The sequence below is a fragment of the Pan troglodytes genome, chromosome 4 (assembly GCF_028858775.2).
Source record: "Pan troglodytes isolate AG18354 chromosome 4, NHGRI_mPanTro3-v2.0_pri, whole genome shotgun sequence".
Taxonomy (NCBI): domain Eukaryota; kingdom Metazoa; phylum Chordata; class Mammalia; order Primates; family Hominidae; genus Pan; species Pan troglodytes.
In genome coordinates, this window is record NC_072402.2 from 30,286,434 (window position 1) to 30,307,650 (window position 21,217).

Here is a 21,217-nt window from a genome sequence, read left to right on the forward strand (position 1 = left end):
ACACAAACATACCTATTTTTTCTTACAAATTTTGTGTTGTTGGCAACATAAAATAGTCTAATATAAAATATATTTTAAAGATACTAAATATCTTGCATATTAAAGTCAACTTTGATAAGCTGGGTGTGGATATTAATAGATTGTTTTAAGTAATATCTAAAAACAAGATTAAAATATTTTATTTGGAATCTTTTATTAAATATTTCTGTATATTAATTGACAACACAAGAGTTGAAGAATGAGTCCAGTAAAATGTGCTAAAATTATAAATGAAAAAATGAAAGGACATAAAGCTTGTTAACTGTGGTAAATTAAATTATCTGGCTCAATTACATATCTATCATTTTATTCATATCATTTGTTATGTGATTTTGCAATTTCTACTACCAAAATCAGATTTGGATCTAGCAATGTGACTTTCTTTGGCTAATGGCATATGGGCTAAACTAAAAGTGTGCCAGAACCATTCCTAGGTATCTAGGAGCATTACATGTTCTTTCTTTCTTTAACCTCTGGCCTCACTATAAGGCAAGTTTTCCCTATGTAGGTGCCACTTCTTTAGCCTAGGTCCCAATTTAGTACACAGGGAGCAGACCAGAGACAAAGCTGCAACAATAAGCCTAGCCCAACTACAACTGCTGTTTAAAGCGGAAATGCCTAGCTAAACTTAGGCTATATGAGCTGATCCCCAACTAATATGGTTGGGATTTGTGTCCCCACCCAAATCTCATGTCAAATTTTAATCCCTTGTTGGAAGAGGGGCCTAGAGGGAGGTGATTAGCTTACAGGTGTGGATTTTCCTTTTGCTGTTCTTGTGGTAGTGAGTGAGTCATCATGAGATCTGGTTGTTTTAAAGTGTGTAGCACCTCCTCCTCCTCCTCCTTCTCTCTCTTTTTCCTGCTCCAGCCTTGTGGAAGGACATGACTCCTTTCTCTTAATCTTCCCCCATGATTGCAAGTTTTCTGAGACCTCCCAGCCATACTTCCTGTACAGCCTATGGAACCATGAGCCAATTAAACCTCTTTTCTTTATAAATTACCCAATCTCAGGTAGTTCTTTATAGCAATGCAAGAATGAACATATACAGAGAATTGATACTGGGAAGTGGGGTATTGCTATAAAGGTACCTGAAAATGTGCAAACAACTTTGGAGTTAGGTAATGGTCAGAGTTTGGGACACTTTGGAGGGCTCAGAAGAAGAAAAGAAGATGAGGAAATGTTTGAAGCTTCCTAGAGATTTATTAAAGTGTTGTGACCAAAATGCTGATAGTGATATTGACAATGTAGTCCAGGCTGAGGAGGTCTCAGATGGAGATGAAGAACTGGAGAAAAGGTCATTTTTGTTATACTTTAGCAAAAAAGTTGGAGGAATTGTTCCCCTGCTCTAGAGATCTGTGGAATTTAAAATTTGAGAGTGATGATTTAGGGTATCTGGTGAAAGAAATTTCTCAGCAGCAAAGTATTCCAGATGTGGCCTGGCTGCTTCCCAGAGCATATGATCATATGTGTGATGGAAAGGATCATCTGAAACTGGAACTTATATTTAAAAGGGAAACAGAGAATAAAAGTTGAAAAAATGTGAAGCCTGATCATGTGGTAGAAAACAAAATCCAATTTTTGGGGGAGAAATTCAAGTCAGCTGCAGAAATTTGCATAAAAGGAATCAAATATTAATAGCCAAGACAATGGGAAAAATGCTTCCAAGGCATTTGAGAGACCACTGTGGCAGCCCTTCCTATCACAGGCCAAGAGGACTAGGAGGGAAGAATGGTTTTCCTGGGCCCTGCCCAGGGACCCCCTGCCCTGCATAACCACAGGATGCTGCTCCCTGCATTCCAGCTGCCCCAGATTTGGCCTTGGTTAAGAGATACCCAGATACATCTCAAGCTTCTGCTCCAGAGAATGCAAGCCAAAGGTTTTGGCAGGTTCCACATTGTGTTAATCCTGCAGGTGCACAGATGGTAATTGCTGAAGCTTGGGAGCCTCTGCCTAGATTTCAGAGGATGTATGGAAAGCCTGGATGTCCAGAAAACAGCTTACTGTGGGGGCAGAGCCCTCATGGAGAACCTCTACTAAGGCGGTGCTGAGGGGAATATGAGGTTGGAGGCTTCATATTTGGAGTCCCCAGTGGGGACTGAGGCACTGCCCAGTGGAGCTGTGAGAAGAGGGCCACTGTCCTCCAGAACCCAGAATTGTAGATCCACCAAAAGCTTGCACTGCACACCTAGAAAAGCTGCAGGCACTCAATGCCAGCCCATGAAAGCAGCTGAGGGAGCTGCACCCTGCAGAGCCCCAAGGGCGGAGATAACCAAGGCCTTTAGAGCCCACTCCTTCCATCAGTGTGGCCTGGATGTGAGACATGGAGTCAAAGGAGATTATTTTTGAGCTTTAAAATTTAAAGACTGTCCTGCTGAGTTTGATATTTGCATGGGGCCTGTAGCCTCTTTGTTTTGACTGATTTCTTCCCCTTGGAATAGGTGTATTTACCGAATGCCTGTACTGCCATTGTATATTGGAAGTAACTAATTTGCTCTTGATTTTACAGGCTCGTAGGTGAAGAGACTTGCGTAGTCTCAGATGAGACTTTGGACTACAGACTTTTGAGCTCACGCTGAAATGAGCTAAGACTTCAGAGACTGTTGAAAAGGGAGGATTGTATTTTGCAATGTGAGAAGGACATGAGATTTGGGAGGGGTCAGGGGTGGAATGAGGTGGTTTGAATCTGTTTTCCTGCACAAATCTCACGTCAAATTGTAACCCCTAATCTTGGTGGAGGAGCCTGGTGGGAGGTGATTGGATCATGGGGGCAGATTTCCACCTTACTGTCCTTGTGATATTGAGTAAGTTCTCAAGAGATCAGGTGGTTTAAAAGTGTGTAGCACCTTTCCTTTCATTCTCTCTGCCTTCTCCTCTGGCCACATAAGACATGATTCCTTCCTCTTTACCTTCTGCCAAGATTGTAAGTTTTCTGTGGCCTCCCCAGCCATGCTTTCTATACAGCTGGTAGAACTGTGAGCCAATTAAACATCTTTTCTTTGACTTAATCTCAGGCAATTTTTTATAGCAGAGAGAAAAGACTAGTAAGCCAAGCTCAGAGCTATGAGAAAAAAGTGCTTACTGTTGAATGGCACTGAGATTTTTGTTTGTTTGCTTCACAGTAATAGCTGACCAATACAATTTTGAAATAGGTGTAAAGGGAAACATCTAGAGTGCAACAATTGCATCTGAAATCTTTACCTCAAGGATTACATTGTTTTTCTGTAGGAAATTATTTATTTACACACACCTGCAAATGTGTATAAATAAATAGAGTTTAAAGGCCTTATTATGCTTAAAAATGATAAAAAGCCTTGTTATGCCTAAGGATTATAGAAGTCATGATAATCATTTTACTGTGCTGTATACTTTAATCTTACTACTGTGATAATAATAAACCCATGTATATAATTATATAATATTGTGATTTGTCTTATTTGGTGTAGTAAGTGCAAGTAGATAATTTTAAAAAATTGCCACCTTATATATGTGTGTTATTCATTGAGTGTTTTTTGATATTATTATTGAAAAAGTATGTTTTTAAGCATTTCAGAACTGACATAAATTATGAAAATACAGAAACCAAAATAAAATATCTGAATAATACTATATTCTGGTGCATAGGAAATCATGGATCATATGACATTAATTAACAAATACTCCCCACATGTAAAAATCAATTGTTTAAATAATTTTAAATGATTTTTAAAATTCGCAAGAGCTGATTCACAGAAAATGAAAAAAAAAAGTTATTTCCGTTTTCTGCTCAAATTTGTTTTCTAAAACTAATGATTTTTTTTAAAAAAGTTTAGTTATTAGGAAAACTTTCTAATTTAAAAAACAAATATTTAACCTCTTTAAAAAATACATCTTGGCAGGGCGCGGTGGCTCATGCCTGTAATCCCAGCACTTTGGGAGGCTGAGGCAAGCGAATCATGAGCTCAAGAGATGGAGACCATCCTGGCCAACATGTTGAAACCCAGTCTCTACTAAAAATACAAAAATTAACTGGGCAGGAGGTGGAGGTTGCAGTGGGCCAAGATCGTGCCACTCCACTCCAGCCTGGTGACAGTGAGACTCCATCTCAAAAAAAAAAAAAAAAACATACTGTTAAGATATTGCACTAATTGTTTATCACAACCTCCAGAAACATTTTTAGATTTCTTTTTTATAAATTTCTGCCACATTTTAAATATCTACAGTCCTACAATGGTTAAATATTTTATATTTAACAGGGATTTCTTTAAAATAACATTTGAAGGAAGAATTAATGTCTAAAGAGCATCTATGAATACACAAGAAAGTCAAAGGGTCAAAAGGACAGTGAAAAAGATGAGTAATGCAAAATCGATTGCAAGAATCTAAGCACATAATTAATTAACTATAAATTAAGAAAGGCAATTGCAACGTAACCATAACCTAACTTCAGAAAAACAAAGAAATTCATTCACTTGAAAATGGATAAAACTGGCTGGGCTCATTGGCTCATGCCTGTAATCCCAGCACTTTGGGAGTCTGGGCGGGCAGATTACCTGAGGTCAGGAGTTCAAGACGAACCTGGCCAACATGGTGAAACCTCCTCTCTACAAAAAAAATACAAAAATTAGCCGGGTGTGGTGGTGGGTGCCTGTAATCCCATCTACTTAGGAAGCCGAGGCAGGGAGAATGGCTTGAACCCGGGAGGTTGAGGTTGCAGTGAGCCAAGATTGTGCCGTTGCAATCCAGCCTGGGTGACAGAGTGAGACTCCATCTCAGAAAAAAAAAAAAAAAAAAAGCATAAAACTATGGTCTATCGTTTGAATTAAAAGTCTATGACATAATAAAACAATGCTATTACAATTTTAGACATTTCTGAGGCGTGTACTTTCCAATTCCTTCTAATACATGGTGAATTTCTTTATCAATTTAGTTTCAGCAACAGACAGAAAAACAGCCAGATGTGATACATTAATACAAAGGATTTTCAACACAAACTAAGATGATGTAGATTTATAGAGATTAAGATAGAGACAGAGACAGAGACAGAAACAGGCAGAGAGACAGACATGTACACACACATGCACACACACACATGCACACACACACACAGAATATTGGGAGCTCCTACTTTGTTCTAGTTGGCTACAATGTTTGAATGCCTAATTCACAAGAGGTTTTGTGATAGTAGTTACAGTATCAAGTTGAATTATTGGGTAAAAAGGTGGATTTACCTGCCTACCTACCTACTTTAATCTAACAAGAGAATAATGTACAAGTCATGAGCACAAACTGGTAAAACTTCAGTGTATTCATTTATTACAATAAAACAAAATGGTGGAAGCAGAAGCTCCAAGCTCCTGTCCCTCCACAGAAACACCATAAAGCAAGCCAATTCTGTCAGAAGCAACTTTGTCAGAAATCTGGCAAAGAAAGGTTGATAGCAACCAAGCAAATGCTAAGTCAAGGAAAAAAATATATTAAAATAATAGAAAATCTTTGGGTTATTTTTCCTTACGCTTCTTCCACTAATTTTCCAACTTGGTGACAGTATTGAAGACAGCAGTCCAATTTACCATTTTGCTACCTTGGTCCCTGGTCCTGGAGAGAGAAGACTAGGCCCTATTCATCTTATTTACAAAGTATTATGAATGCTTGTATTAACTGGCCTTGAAGGCCACCTGAAGGGCTAAGGCAAGGCACCTATCTCAATTGCTCCTATCACAGAACTCACTAAAGGCAGAAAATCAGTGGGTATTGTTTGAAAATATTGCATGGCAAATAGAAAAAAAAAATCCAGAGCTGCACAGGCAAAAGATTATGATAGATTATGGTTGAGTAAAAACATAGGATGCCTAGACAGCAGGAGAAAAAGATTGGGAGATAATTTGCTTGGGAAATGAATGTTTTAAAAGGCACCCATATATACCGGAGAATTTTTAAAGCCATGTGCATATGCAAGGCAAGTGGCATGTTCAAGAAAGACCTGAGACGACCCTAAGCTTTCCCCTCTGACTAATAGTCTGAGTGAATATTGAAGGAGTGACTGAGACTAAGCTAACAGCCAATCTGCAAAGACTTATAGAGATTTTCTTCACTTTTTGTAGTTGCTGTCGTTTGTTTTGTTTTTAATCTTTAGTTCTTGGCATTGAAAGAAATTATTTCAAAACACCAGCTGAACGTAAGATAAAGAAACAAAAATATCAGTGACCATACATAAAAAGAACAGTAGACAAATGACTACATCTTCTAAGATACAAAATCAGCAAACTCTGCAGAACGAGTAGAATTGTATTTCCAAAGATACCACAGTATCTTTGTCCAGTTTCAACAAAAAAGTCATGAGGCATACCAAAAGTAGGAAAGTATAGCCTGTTCACAGAAACAAATAAATTGAAAGAAAGAGAATATCCCTGAGGATGGCCAGATACTGGAATTACTAAAAAATGCTTTAAAGCAATTATTTTCAATGTGCTTAAAGAGCAAAAAAATTAATAGAAATAGCTAAAAAAATAATAAAATGTATGAAAAAAATATAATATTAAGAAGAGCTGGAAATATTCAAAACTAAACGAATTTTGAAGCTAAAAAGTAAAAAGACTAAAATTTAAAACCCACTAAATTAAAAAGCAGATTTGAGCAGACAGAAGAAATAATTAGTAAACTTGAAGACAATTAAAATTACCCAGTCTGAATAGCGGAAAGAAAAAGGAATGACAAAGGTGAAAAAACCTATGTGACATGTGGAATATCATTATGCAAAACAATGCACATTTTGGGAGTCTCTGACAAAGAAGAAAGAATAAGGGAAAGGAAAAATATGTGAAGAAATAATAGCTTTACATTTCTCCAATTTAATGAAGGACATTAATCTACATATTGAAGAAGCTCAAGGAACTCTATGCTCAAAGAACTCCAAGGATAAACTCAAAGGCATCAACACTGAGACACATCATAAACAAAGTATCAGAAGCAAAAGACAAAGAGAGAATTTTGAAATAAAGCAACAGAGAAATGGCTTCTCATGTGGAAGTAATATTCAATAAGATTAACAGCCAATTTTTCATCAGAATCCATGAAGAACATAAGGCAGTGGGATAACATATTTAAAGTGATAAAATAATGAAAAACTCAACCAATAATTCTATATCCAGTAAAACTGCCCTTCATATTTGAGGGGAGATTTAAGACATTCCCATATAACAAAAGCTGAGGGAGTTAATACCCACTAGAACTAACTTACAAGGAATAATCAATAGAATTATTATGTTAAGATGAAAGGATACTAGACAATAACATAAAGCTGTATTAAGAAATAAATCTGCTAACAGTAATTACATAGACAGATAAGTCATTATTTTCGTGTTGTGGATTTGCAACTCCACTTACAAGATATCAAAGACAAATGCATAAAATAATAATTATAAATATGTTATTAATCATTCCACGTGAAAATATGTAATTTGTGACAACCACTGTGTAATGGTGTGTGGCCAGTGAAGTTTTATTAGAGCTGAGACTGTGCGTACTATTGAAGTATATTGGTAAGAATTAAAACTAAACTGTTATATATTCAGTAATTAAATGCAATCCCCATGGTAATCACAAAGAACATCTGTACAAAGTATACACATAAGGAAAAGAGGACAAAATCAAAATGGGCTATCATAAAAAATCACTGATCATAAAAGAAGTCAGTAATGGATGAATGAAGGATAAAAACATTTAAGATATACAGAAAATAAATAGCAAAATGGCAGAAGTACATTCTTCCTTATCAGTAATTACTTCAAATGGAAATGGATTAAACATTCCAACAAAAAAACAAGAGATTAACAGAACGAATTTTAAAAATCACGCTCTCACTATATGCTTACTATAGTCTGAATGTCGGTGCTTCCTCCCCAAATTCATATATTGGTACCTAGTCCAGGTTGAGTATCCGTAATATGAAAACCTGAAATCTGAAAAGCTCCAAAATCTGAAACTTTTTTTCCCAAAACCACCCATGGCCTCGTGCCTCCTCCAGTCCTGTGCCTATCAAAATCCCGGGCTCAGCCGGCAGAGAGGAGAAGTGGCTGGATGTCCTGACTACGTCTGGACATTGGAGAGAGGCGCTTGATCTCAGAGAGACATCTTGACAGCATAACTTCGGAGAAGAATTCAGCCTGAGACGGCCAGACTTCAAGGGAAGATTACCTTCCCACCCCATCCCCTTTGCAGATCCCCTTCCTGCTGAGAGCCACTTTCACTGGCAATAAAATCCCCTGCATTTGCCACCCTTCAATTCATTCATAGGACCTCATTTCTCCTGGATACCAGACAAGAGCTCAGGAGCCACAAGTGCGGATACAAAATGCTGTCACACTTGCCCTTTGCTCTCGCCGGTAGAAGGCAGCTGCCTCATGTGAAAAGGCACTGTTAAGCCGTCCACAGATGGCAGAGCTGAAAGAGCACTATAATATGCCCTCTGGGGCGTCAGGGGTTGCCAGAAGCTGCTGTGGGGCCTGCATGGAGTTCGCTCCTGCCAGCACCCAAAAGCCCTCCCCCTGGCTCCTGTACTCTCTCACTTGGGTGCTCCCTCCCCTGAGAGGTGGAGCGCAGTGGGTCCGACTGAGTGGAGTTCTCCAGTGCCAGCACTGAAGTGGCCAGCAGGTTCCAGCGCTTGTGCACTCCTCTTCCCACCTTGTTCGCTTGTGCGCTCCCTCCCACAAGAGGATGAGAGCTGCAGGCTAAGTCAATGAAGCACCCCCTCACTGATTTCTCTGAGTCCCAGGAAGAGGTCAAAAAAATATTCTGCTTCATTGATATGCAGAGTAAGTAAAGCACTCCTTCAAGTCAACAACAACAAAAACAAAGAAACAGACAAAATTAAAAATGGGCAAAGGGCTTGAATAGACATTTCTTGAAAGAAGATACACAACTGGCCAATAAACACATAAAAAATTCTCAAAATCATTACTCATTAAGAAACTGTAAATGAAAAACATAGTGCAATGTGGCTTCACACCAACTAGGATGGCTGTAACTTTTTAAAATGAAAAAATACAAATGTTGGTGGAAAAATTAGAACCCTCCTACACTGCTAGTAGGAATGTAAATTGTCTCAGACTCTGGAAAATAGTTTGGCAATTCTTCACAAAATTGACTCTTATATAACTCAACACTTGTACTCCAAGTTATACACCCAATTACTTGAAAACAGGAACTCAAACAGATACTTGCACCTAAATATTCATAACAGCATTATTCAAAACAATCAACTGATGAATGGATAAACAAAACATAATATATGTATTCAATGGAATATATTCAGCCAATTAGAAAATGAAGTTCTGGCACAAGCTACAGTATGGATGAGCCTTGGAAAAGTAATGCTAAGTAATATAAGCCAGACAAAGAAGAAAACATATTGTATTATTCCATTTATATGAAATAACTATAATAGATAATTTTCATAGAAAAAAATATGTAGATTTGATTTTACCAGGACTGGGGGAAGTGGCAATGGTAAGATATGTTTAATTGCTACATAGTTAATGGTTAGGGTCTTGAAAAACTGTGGAATTAAATAGCAGTGATTAGCGTACAACATTGTGAACTAGTTAGTGTCACTGGATTGTACACTTCAAATGGTTAACATGATAAATTTAATGTTATTTATATTTTATTACAATAAAAAGAGATTATAATAAACTTTATCTGCACTAAAGAAACAAACAAGCAAATAAACAAAAACAACCAGCAGACTTTTTTCTTTATTGAGTTGTGGATGAATGGAGAGCAAAAATTTACTCTGAGAATAGGTAACCTCAGATCAGCTCTCTCATGAGTTTGCAACATGGTATTTCAATATGTATCTGATCACAATAAAAGAGAATCTAATGTGGAAAATTTAAACAATAAGTGATTATAAGATCTTCTTTGGAAGAACTTGATTTCAACTAATGTCTCAATGATGTTTATCAATAAAGTTCCAAAGTTTTCTTTCAAAAATTACAAACTTACAAGTAAAGAACGCACCAGATGAGAGAGTGAATAAAACTAATAGAAAGCAATACAAAATATTTTGTCTATACATATTCAGCTACTGGAAGCATCAGAAAGAGTATACATGGAACTATTATAAAATAGTTTAAAATAAATATGTTTGATGTGTTTCAAGGAATAAGATAGTTTTGAAACTATGAGCTAAAATAAGTTAAAAATAAATAAAATTTTTAAAAATAATGGGAAGAAAAATGTTTATTTGGTGTTTATGGGGTTCAGGAGCATGTCACCCCAAAATATACCTCTTTGGCATATTGATTATTTTGAGTTAAAGGCACTTGAAAAACAGCAGATACAAGAAGTGAACTCTGACCTTCGTTTCTTTCAAAGCAGGAGATAAAGCTCCCATGTAAAAGGAGCCCTTATTGGAGGAAGGAAGACATTCTTATCACCACAGGCCAGGAGTGGATGCCAGGAGAAATCTGTACAAATAAACCTTTTTAAACTAACCCTTATCTTTCTAGTCACTTTCCACATTTAACTGTCCTAGCCGAAACCTCTTTGTCTTATCATGTTTTTCACAATTCACTACTCTTTGTCCAAACTAGTATATAAGCTTTCAGCCCTGACTGCTTTTTGGGGTATCCAATTTTCTTGTGTGGGCTCCCATGTATGTATAAAAATAACTAAATAAAGCATATATACTTTTCACCTGTTAATCTGTTTTATGTCAGTTTAATTCCTAGTCCCAGCAGGAGTGCCTAGGAAGTTAAAGGAGAATTTTACCTGTCTTACAGTATATCAATTGAGAATTTATGCCCAACTAAAGGAAGGATTACTGAAATTTAAGACCACTCCAAATAATTCACATACTGAGGTCAAACATAATTAGATAAGTAATTTTTGAATAAAAGAATAAGAAACATGAAGAGTTTGAGAATGTCTCCCACATATTGAACCAGAGGTTCAGAACAAGATAACTGTATGATGGAAGATATTTGAAAACATAATGCCGAAAATGTTCCCCTAATTATGAAAGCCAACTAAAGTTCATTCCAGAATCTCAGTAATTAAAAGCAAAATAAATTTAAATTGAGAGAGAGTAGCACTTCTTGTCACCCAGGCTGGAGTGCAGTGACACAATCTCCGCCACTGTAATCTCACTGTAACCTCCGCCTTGCCACTTCAAGGGATTCTCCTGCCTCAGCCTCCGGAGTAGTTAGGATTACAGGTCCCTGCCACCAGGCCTTGCTAATTTTTGTATTTTTAGTAGTGATGGAGTTTCACCATGTTGGCCAGGCTGGTCTGAAACTCCTAACCTTAGGTGATCCACCCGCCTCAGCCTCCAAAAGTGCTGGGATTACAGGCGTGAGCCACTGTGCCCAGCCTTAATTTTCTATTTCTTAAGTTGCATACTGTGTGCAAGTTTTTTTCTGATGTGTTATTTATTTAATATTTACTTAATTTATTTAATATTTACAATAACATATTTACTTCAAAAATGCACAACTAAAAAAAAACTCTCAGGAAAAAATCCAGAACTTATACAATAATATTTATAGTTTTCATAAAACAATTTGCATAAATCCCATGCTTCCATTAATAAGCCAAATATGTGCCAATGCATGCAGAAAACAAAAATTGTCAGATAATTGAGACCTCAGAAATTAATTTATCTGTATTTTATTCTTAAGTGACTTAATAAATTAGTAAAATTCAAATGTTTAGGTTGGAGAAGTCAAGAAAAATTTTAAAAACATCTGACAGTATTAAAAAGTTAAGCATGATATTTAAATAACTATTTTCAATATATATGCCCACATAATTTTTAGGAAAAGTTATATGATATAAACATAAGTTATTTTGTTTAATATAGTCTTAACAACCAATCTGTCTACTGGGGACCTGAAATTAGGAACTGAAAATAATCAGTCCTTGAAAAAAAAAAGAAATCCTCAATTAGAGAAGGAAGTGTTCCTAATTTTGACTATCTATTAAAACAGTAATGCATATCAGTGTTTTGAGATTTGTATTTACATCTTACCAGTTAAATAAACATGTAAAATTGATGTTCTCTTGTCTATTACATTTACATTTTATGTTATATTACCTTTACATTTACAGATTGATATGATGATCAAGATGACTTTAAAAAAAAAAGCTTTGAACTCTGAAGTTCACATTATTGTGCCATTCAGAACTAAGAAATTAAAATTTTGTAATAAGTAATAGCTAAAATTAGAAGGCTACATTATTTAGAAGTATATAGTCTTACATATTAGAGTCAAAATAATTTCATAAATTAGCTAACCAACCCCTTAGTTTATGCTAGGTAAAATGAGGGCCCAAAAGGTTTTGACTTGCCAAGGTCACATAGCTGAAAATCTAGTAAATTAGAGTGACAATAGAAACCTAAATTTCTGTTGTTACTTTCATTGACTAATTCACAAGAAAGATTCGAGAATTAAAATCTCATTAGCAGAGTTATATTATGTAGCCTTGTTATATGCAATTACCAAGTCGATTTGTTGCTGTAGCTTGAGTCCTAAGTATTGTATTTTTTACATACCATTGACGATTTACACAAAGGAGTAACTTAGAACTCATTTATGTTTACCATTAATGGCATTCAGAAGAAAGCAGTTTTTCTTCAATAAACATGCTTTCTTTAAACATAGAAAATATTTATAGTAAAACCAGGAAATCTCATCACAGTTCTTCATTTAATGTTTGAAAGAAAAAATTCTGTTGACAGTATTAATTAAATTATTCTGTACAGTGTATTGCCCAATATTCAGTATTGTAGTAAGACAAACAAAAATTGGGAAGAAATTGCAAACTTATAGATAGACACCAAGAGGAAATTATAGTATATGCCAAAAATTATATGTAACTGAAAACATACACATATTTATATGGTGAAGAAATTACATTATTTTACAGTATTGTAAATCTTTGGTCTAGTATTAGTTCTCAATGTCTAATAGTGATGTCTTAGAATTCATACATATAAAGCACTTAGAACAGTGCCTGGCATAGACAGTTTTCAATTAATGCTGTTACTATGAGTAGTACAATTATTTTTATTACTATTGCTGTTATTAAAATTCTATGGAGTCATATGGATGATATCAAGAAGGTGGTTGAATAACAAGAATGAGCAAAGGAATTCAAACTAAGATGCCAATGGTGGTGTGTTTTGGAAGAAGAAATGAAGATAAAAAAGGCGCATTTGGTCCCCTGGCGAGAAACCCAGCCAACTGCTGTCCCAGATGCAAAAGTTCTATACGGGTGCCTCATATCCTCTTCCAGAAGTAATAGGGAGGCAGGTGGAGGAGTGGGAAGCTCAAGCAACTCACTGCTTCTACACTCGTGTTACAACTCTACTTTTACCTCTTTCGTATAATGAGATATTTTGAAACACTGTCATTTAAAAAAATTATTTTGACTTGCAAAATAATTATGTAATAACTCATGTTTTCGGATTCCCTGTGTGGGTAGAAATTACAATGTGTTCTGTACAAAGACATATGTTAATTCTTAACTTTTTGTATAATGTACTTTGCCTATTGTCTTGCTTCTGTATTAGTTTACTAAGACTGCCATAACAAAGCATCAAAAACCGATGGCTTAAACAACAGGAATTCATTGTTTCATAGTTCTAGAGGCCAGAAGTCCCAGATCAAAGTTTCTGCAGTTTGTTTCTTCTGAGAGTGTGAGGAAAAACCTGCTGTGTGCCTCTTCCTCGGGCACCTGGTGGTTTGCTGGTATTGACATTTCTTTGTTTGTAAAAGCATCATTTCATTTCTGTCTTCATTTTCACATTCTGTCTCCTCATAGATGTGTGTATATTTCTGTCCTTTTTTTTTTTTTTTTGAGATGGAGTCTCACTCTGTCGCCCAGGCTGGAGTGCAGTGTCGTGATCTCGGCGCAGTGCAACCTCCGCCTCCCGTATTCAAGCGATTCTTCTCCTTCAGCCTCCTGAGTAGCTGGGATTACAGGCGTTTGCCACCACGCCTGGCTAATTTTTGTATTTTTTAGTAGAGACGGGGTTTCACCATGTTGGTCAAGCTGGTCTCGAACTCCTGACTTAGTGATCAACCCACCTTGGCCTCCCAAAGTGCTGGGATTACAGGTGTGAGCCACTGTGCCTGGCATCTTTTGTTATAAGGACCCCAGAATAACATAAACTAACCCCAGAATAACATAAGTTAACAGTAATACAGAAGTAGGGGCCAGTATCCTCATCTTAACTAATTACATCTGTAATATCCATTATGTCTAAGTAAGGTTACATTTTATGGCACTGGGAATGAGGACTTCAAGTTATGAATTTGGTCGGGTGGGGGGGGCACAATTCAACCAGTAACACTCCCCAGTGTTTCAAGGATGCTCTTCCTTAACTCTTTCGATTTACCCATTGTCTCTCCATTTCCTGAAATATGCATACTTGAGAAAAAACAGGCCCAGGTTCAGTGGGCCCACATCCAATCAGGTTCATCAGGTGTTAAAATTGCCCTTGAGGGTTATTAGTTTAAATGTCCTATTTCACAGATAAATATTCTAAAAGCCAAGAAAGTTGTGACCTACTAGGGCGCAAAGGTTTTAAATACAACAGTATAGAAATTCTTAAACACATGCTCTGATTCCAGATTCCCTCTTCAAATCTTATTAAACCAATGTTTTCTAAATTTATCTGACCATTAACATTAATCCCCACTTCTTTTCTCTCCACAACTGTTATAATGAAGAGAAAAACAACAACAATAACAAAAAAAATCACACGCTTGCATCCCCAAAGTTATATAATAGTGGAACTATGTTTCATAAGGCAACATGGTTATCTGTATTCAAATATATTTGAGAAATACATATAGATATTTATCCCTTTTGCAAATGTACAAAATATCATAAAATATCAGAGTCTGAAACATCCAAACTGTGTTACCTTGTTTAAACCAATTTTCCTAGATTTATCTAGTTATTGATTTCCTTTTAAAGGCCACTCACATTAACATCCTGAGGGACAGGCCTTGAGAATGTCTGCCTAAGTACATTTTCCTAATTGAAGCTACTTATAGAACTTCTACAAAAGCCAATCTTCACTGTACTTAATCATTGTCACATGCAATAGAGTAGACTAACAAATCCGGATGAAAATATCATTAATTTGTCATCTTATTCAATTTTAACTATCACTGCAAACAATTCTTGAAGACATGGCCCATGTACATATGTGTAAATACGGTTACTTATTCTGTCTATATTGAAATTACTCTTTACATTCCCCAAATTTTACATCTCAAAATGTCAAATTACCTGCGTGTTAAAAATGCATTTAACAATAGGTTAATTGATGGGCTGCTGTTCTCTGAAGCACAGATTTAAAAACTGAATCTTGCAGTGTTGCACAGGATAGATCATTTGAGACTAAACTTGGACATTCTGAAGTGCTTGGAATAACTTTGTCTTTTAGAGGAAAGGGTGACAAATTCATTAACATTCACAGGTGTTTTATCAAATATTACCTTTTTCTTGAAGGTCTCTTATAAGCAGCTTACATTATGTTGACTTTTCTCTATGTTTTAAAAATGTATATTCTAAATACCACAAACCAGCAAAAACTCACATTAGGTACATAATAGACGTTCTCTTTGTTAACATTTACTACTTTAAGAATATTTATTGCATGGTTTTAAAAGGAAGTGTTTAATATGAAATGTGTCGTATAAGACCCACATTCCTCCTATTTTCAACTTAATTTCCTTGTTAAGAATCACTGAAGCAAAGACATGGAGAGGAAGATTGACATTGATAGCTTCCTTTAATAAAAGTTAGGGATGAAAAACAATCCTGACTTTGCCATTCTATGCCACAGTCTATTTTCTAAGGAGGAGATAGAATAAAAATGGGGACAGAGAGAGTTTGAGTTTTGAGACAATAAATTTGTCATATATAGAAGAAAATGATATATGAGAAAAGTGAAGCTTGAATTAAAAAAAAAGTTGGTTAGATATGTAACTTAATGTTATTTGGGTAGACTACTGTAAAAGGAGAGGTATGGAAATTTAGAGAATGGATTCAAGGGTGGTGTTGGGAACTGAGCCCACACAGTCACACCTGCTTGCCTCTGAATCTTTTGCCTTCCTGTATATTAATAACTCCTCTTTCCTGCCTCAAGAGAGCAAGAATCAGAGGATACAGACAAGTGGTCTCCTAACTAAACCTAGTATATCTCTTAGCATGTCTCCTCTTTCTGACTAAAATCCCTCCAGTGGAACTTGAATTATAGTGCATTTAACACAGGACTTAACTAGTGTTTCTACCGTAGTCCCCCTTTATCCAGGGGGATATGTTCCCAAATCCCCAGTGAATATCTGAAACCATGGATAGTACAGAACCCTTCGTATGCTGTTTTTTCATATACATACATATCTATAATAAAGCTTGATTTATAAATTAGTCACAGTAAGAGCTTAACAATAACTGATAATAAAATAGAACCATAACAATACTGTAATAAAATTTATGTAAATGTTTACATCCAAAATTTTCCATTTAATATTTTTGAAACATGATTGCCCACAGAAAACTAACTGAAACCACAGAAAGTAAAACTGTACATAAGGAGAACTACTTGTATTTGTTCCTTCCAAATTTCAAGTCAAAATTTGATCCCCAATGTTGAAGATAGGGCCTAGTGGGAGGTATTTGGGTTATGGGAGCAGATCCCTCACAAATGGCTTGGTGCCATCCCCACAACAAAGAGCGGGTTATTGCTCTATTGGTTACAGTGAGATTCAATATTTGAAAAGGGCCTGGCACCTTCCTACCCCTCTCTCTTCCTCCCTCTCTCACTATGTGGATCACCTGTACCCCTTTCACCTTCTTCCATGATTGAAAACTTCCTGAGGTCCTTAACAGATGAAGATGCTGACACCATGCTTCTTATACAGCCTGCAGAACCATGCATCAAATAAACCTCTTTTTCAAATATAAATTATCCAGCCTCACATATTCCTTTATAACAGTGTAAAATGAATGGAGACACTACTGTACCTATTTTTTTTTTTTTTTGAGACGTAGTCTCACTCTGTCACCCAGGCTGGAGTGCAATGGCATGGTCTCAGCTCATTGAAACCTCTGTCTCCTGGATTCAAGTGATTCTCCCGCCTCAGTCTCCCAAGTAGCTGGGACTACAGGTGTGTGCCACCACACCTGGTTTTTTTATTTTTAATAGAGATGGGGTTTCACTATGTTGGCCAGGCTGGTCTCGAACTCCTGGCCTCGTGATCCGCCCACCTCGGCCTCTTACCTAAATATTTATGTTATATACTTGATGTATTTTAAACATACTTGATGTATGTTGTATACTTGATGTATTTTAAAATACCAATCGAAAATATGTATTAAATATTTACTACATGCCTCCTATTACAATGAAACACTATTTCTCCTATTATGAAAGCACCCCTCTACAGTTGGAAGTGCTACCATTGCACCGTGAGATCTTGGAGGAAATCACTCTAAAGGTGCCCTGTCTCCTATCCTTGGCACCTAAATCTAATGATTCTCTGCCTTCCACAGCTTCCCCTGCACCTCATCTTCAAGGCATTGATCTCACCATCATTGCACTGACCTTTATTTTCATCTGTCTTCACTTCCCTCCTTAAACTTCATTAGTATTATACTATTTTTTATACATTTCAAGCAAAATCACAACTGAATAAATTCATCTTAGGACTGATTCACCAAATTTAGTGTTGCTGAAGGGAGGGAAAATTAACTTTTTGCCATCTGGTATTATTGACTTTAAGTGGGTCCTTAGTGACCTCCAGCAGTTCTGCTATGCTTCCCTCTTTATCCACCACTATCTACCCAACTCTCAGAGGTGACTATTTTGTAACTTTTTGTGTCCTTTCCATGCTTTCTATTTCACTGAGAAATAATTATGCAACAGTGAATATATGTCCCTACCACCACATCCTCCCACCTACCTGCATCTATACTTCTAAGGATGAACACTTCCCTCTTCCTGCCAGGCAAAGAAAGTTTCTCCAGTTATGCCTTCTTAGACCTCATGCACTATTATATGTGCAAGGTTGTTGTTTCAGCAATTGTTCTTACATTTGCTAACATTATCTGTTATGTTCCCTTTTTTTCTTTATTTTTTCCTGCTCCCTCTCCTGAGGCATAATTTTCCCTTTTTATTGAATCATTCTCACTAGCATGCAAAAATTGTCTAATAACTCCCATTTCAAAGAAATAAAGTTATCCCCTATGTATAGTCTCCTCCAGCTAAATTCTAATTAATCTGCCTCTTTTACACTAATTTTCCTGTATTCTCTTCTATCAATTCCTCTCTGTACAATTTGTCTTGAACCCACTTCAGAAAGTAGCTTTCTCACTTCGCCAAACGCACCCTCGGCAAAGTCAACAGTGATCTGCACGTTGATAAATCCTGTAGTTAATCGTTATTCAAATTAGACTTCTGTCCTCCTTTGAAACTTCTCTTTTTCCATATTTTTTTACTTCCTTTGAGTTTTTGTACATGTATCCTCTTGCCTGTCTTCTCATAACTTCAATAGTTTCTCTGATAGATATTTCAACTCCTAAAGCTTTAAATATTAAAGTGATCTATTTATATTATAATTGTCTGTTCATATCATCTGTGATCCCAGAATAACATAAGCTAACAAAGGGTAGAAATTATATTTTTTCACCTTTTTATCCACAGGCCCTCGAACTGTTGAACAGGTAAATTATCTCTCTTAAGGCTCTTCTTATGAAGATAAAGCAGCCTTCAGAAAAAGTGAGTTATTCTTTCCTCTAATTGCTACCTTGTCGTCCCAAACAAATTGTCTGACATAAGCATCAAGTAGCTTCTTCTGATTTTCCATAAGAGAGAATTCATTTTAATGTAATTGATTATAATGGCATAAAACAATGAATTATTTTAGTTGTTAGTCCTGTAGTATATACTATCACAGAATTTAGATAATTCTTAAACAAAAATATAGAATATAACTTATTCATCCAAATTTATGTATCTCTTACCCGAGGGTCACTATTTTGAGAATCTTGCCTTTGAACAGAGGACAAAAATACCCTGCTACTCGTAAACTACATAATCGCTGGAAGTAAATCATGCTTGCTTATTGGTAATATAATGTTGGCACTTTGTTAAATGTACTTCACTAAATAATAGGACTTTGTTCAGGGCAGGTATCCCTCTTGTTCTCAGGCATTCCCCACACTCCATAAAATAAAATTATTTTATGACTCCGATATTCCTTAAGCAAAAATATCATAAATATCAATATTGTTTGACCTCAACTGTCAGAATTAAGTTACAGTATTCAAAAATCTGAGTAACTACTATATCATTCATGGGGAAAAATGAACATCATTCGAGCAGAATATATGTGTGTGTGTATATATATATGTATAGAATATATCAGATATATATATATATGCACCAAAAGTAATATATATATTTATACCTCCAAAAAGAAAAAAAAAGCAAGAAGGAATTTCTGTATGAGCATTGGAATGAATAATCCCCTACCAAAATGAAGAAGAGAGTAGAGAAACACTTGAAAAAGCTAAAATAGAACTCGATTTACCTATTTAATCTCCTTATATTAGCAATGTACAATTATTTTCTTTTTTCAGGTCAATTTAATATAAAGTGCTTCAGTGTAGTACTTAATACATCCATGTAGGAATTTACCAGATTCAGGAAAAAATTGTTTAGTGCAACCCACACAATGCTTTTATAAGACATAAATACCAGCTTTGATTTAAATAATTATTTTCTATTATCTGAAAATGGAGAAAGATAGTGTTCGGAATCATGTGGATACTGTTGCACATTATTTTGCTGAGGCTTTTTAAAATTATCTTGATACTTTTGAAAAGCACTGCATAAGTGTTTTCTAAAATGTCATTTAATTTGGGTTTGTGTGATATTTTCTCATAATTATACAAGGATTATGGATTTTGGAGGAAGAATACCACTAAGGTGAAATACAATTCTTAATCTATTTATCAAAGAATACATGATATCAGCACTACTCATTACTGGTGATGTTAACTTTGATCATTGGGATAAGGTAGTGAAACTGTCAAGTTATCCATTGTAAAGATTGTTACAGGCAAAGAGAGCAAAATAATTCAAAAGCCTCAAAACAAGATGTGACATGTGTGCAAGAAACTTCAAGGAGGCCGGTGTTGCTGCAAAAAAGTGAGAGAAAGAATTACAGGTAGATTTTTTTTTTCTTTTTTTTAACTCTTATTTTAGGTTCAGGGGTACAGGTACAGGTTTGTTATATAGGTAAATTGCATGTCACAGGGGTTTGGTATGTAGATTATTTTGTCACCCAGGCAATAAGCGTAATACCTGATCGGTAATTTTTTGGTCCTCATCCACCTCCCACCTTCCACCCTCAAGCAGGCCCCCATGTCAGTTCCCTTCTTTGTGTTCATATGTACTCAACGTTTGGGCTTCACTTTATAAGTAAGAACATGGAGTATTTGGTTTTCCATTCCTGTGTCAGTTTGCTTAGGATAATGGCTTCCAGCACCATTCATGTTGCTGCAAAGGACATGATCTTGTTATTTTTATGGTTGCATATTTCATGGTGTAAAGTTGGCAAAGGACATAAAGCGACACTTTTCTTTCTCGTTTTTTGTTTGTTTGTTTGAGACAGAGTCTCCCTCTATTGCCCAGTGGCACAATCTCGGCTCACTGCAACTTCCACATTGGGTTCAAGCAATTCTCCTGCCTCAGCCTCCCGAATAGCTGGGACTACAGGTGCGCACTACCATGCCCAGCTAGTTTTTTTGTATTTTTTGTAGAGACGGGGTTTCACCATATTGGTCAGTCTGGTCTCAAACTCCTGACCTTGTGATCTGCTCACTCTGGTCTCCCAAAGCACTGGGATTACAGACGTGAGCCACCACACCTGGCAAACAGACACTTTTCAAAAGAAGACATACATGTACCCAACAAGCATATGAAAAATGTTCAACATCACTAATCATGAGAGAAGTGCAAATCAAAACCACAGTGAGATGCCATCTCACACGAGTCAGAATGGCTATTACTGAAAAGAAAAAAATAACAGCTGCCGGCCAGGTAGCATAGAAAAGGGAACACTTATACACTGCTGGTGGGAATGTAAATTAATTTAGCCACTGTGGAAAGCAGCTT